The sequence below is a fragment of the Gossypium arboreum genome, chromosome 11, assembly GCF_025698485.1.
Source record: "Gossypium arboreum isolate Shixiya-1 chromosome 11, ASM2569848v2, whole genome shotgun sequence".
Lineage (NCBI taxonomy): Eukaryota > Viridiplantae > Streptophyta > Magnoliopsida > Malvales > Malvaceae > Gossypium > Gossypium arboreum.
Genome location: NC_069080.1, coordinates 116,319,880 through 116,321,547, shown reverse-complemented (window position 1 = coordinate 116,321,547; position 1,668 = coordinate 116,319,880). Strand labels below are relative to the sequence as shown.

Genomic DNA, 1,668 nt, shown 5'->3' with positions numbered 1-1,668 from the left:
TTTTATAGTGTATGACTAGAAGAAACCCGTCGGGATAGTGAGATCGATTGCACAGCTCACAGAAACTGAAGAGAAATAAGGCAAAGCCTAAGATACACATAGGAAGAGCAAGAGGACGATATTCACACTACAATCGAGGAGATGGCTGAAAATCAGGAAAATCTGCTACCTTCTGCGATTGCTGCTGATCTAGTAAATCAGAATCCTGCTCTACGCACTATGTATGATTATGCTAAACCTAATTTAAAAGGAGTTGAGTCAAGTATAGTTAGACCTGCTATTGTTGCAAATAATTTTGAACTGAAACCTAACACAATTCAAATGATACAACAGTTTGCTCAGTTTAATGGTTTATAGGATGAGGATCCAAACAATCACTTAGCGAATTTTTTGAAGTTTTGCGACACTTTTAAAATCAATGGCATTTCTGATGATGCCATTCGCCTTCGGTTGTTTCCCTTTTCATTGAGGAACCCAAACTAAACAGTGGTTGAGCTCGTTACCACGAGGGTCGATCACTATTTCGGAACAAATGACTGAAAAGTTTTTACTTAAATATTTTCCCCTACTAAAACGGCTGAATTGAGGAATGACATCTCTTCTTTTGTGCAGATGGATCTAAAAACACTCTATGATGCATGGGAGAGATACAAGGATCTTTTGAGAAGGTGCCCTCACCATGGGTTACCACTTTGGCCACAGGTTCAGACATTTTACAATGGTGTGAACCCCTCAACGAGGTAACTCATTGACGCAGCCGCTAGTGGAACGTTGAATAACAAAACACCTAAAGCGGCTTACGAATTTATTGAGGAGATGTCATTGAATAACTTTTAGTGGCAAGTTGTGAGGACAAAGCTGACGAAAATAGCCGGTGTTTTCAACCTCGATGCGGTTACTATGCTATCTAACTAGGTAGAACTCTTAAATAAAAAGATTGACAGTTTGTGTGGTTCTACCCAGGTACATCCAGTGATGAGGTGCAATTCAAATGCAGGAGGAGAATACACAGAATATGAACCCTTTAACCCTAGCATCAAGGAGGAACAAGTCCAATAAATGGGTAACAATAACTCTAGACCTCAAAATAACCCATATAGTAATACTTATAATGCAGGTTGGAGGAACCATCCCAATTTCTCGTGGGGTGGTCAAGGAAATCAAAGGCCACAACACCCTCCGGGTTCTCAACAACCACCTTACCAATAGGAAAATAAGCTGAACCCTGAGGAGATGCTAACAAAGTTTATCTCAGTGTCAGAAACTCACTTTCAGAATATCGAAATAGCACTTAAGAATCAACAAGCGTCGATCCAAGGGCTCGAAACTCAGATAGGCCAACTCGCCAAATTGATTTCTGAATGACCACAAGGTAGCTTGTCGAGTAACACTGAATCTAACCCAAGGGAATAGCTCAATGCAATTACCATTCAAGATGAGGAAGGGTTAGTCAAACCTGAACCAAAACCGAGGCAAGGAATTATGGTAAGTAAAAGAAAAGGTGAGGTACACTACAGTGAACAAACACCGGTAAGTAAAGAGTATAAACCTCGTGTGACATACCCCAATGCGACAAGGAAAGACCGCACGGACAAACAATTAGGTAAATTCTTTAAATTATTAAAAAAATTACATATTAACTTACCGTTTATTGAAGCTCTTTCACAG

The 1,668-nt window shown here is 39.9% G+C and overlaps 1 non-coding gene across 1 annotated transcript; it reads right to left on the bottom strand.

Annotated features, from left to right (window-relative positions):
• Window positions 1–579: 579 nt before the first annotated feature.
• LOC128284758 (small nucleolar RNA R71) lies at window positions 580–686 on the bottom strand. Its single transcript, XR_008275180.1, has one exon. It is a non-coding gene; the product is annotated as a small nucleolar RNA R71 (small nucleolar RNA).
• Between the last annotated feature and the right edge of the window lie 982 nt (window positions 687–1,668).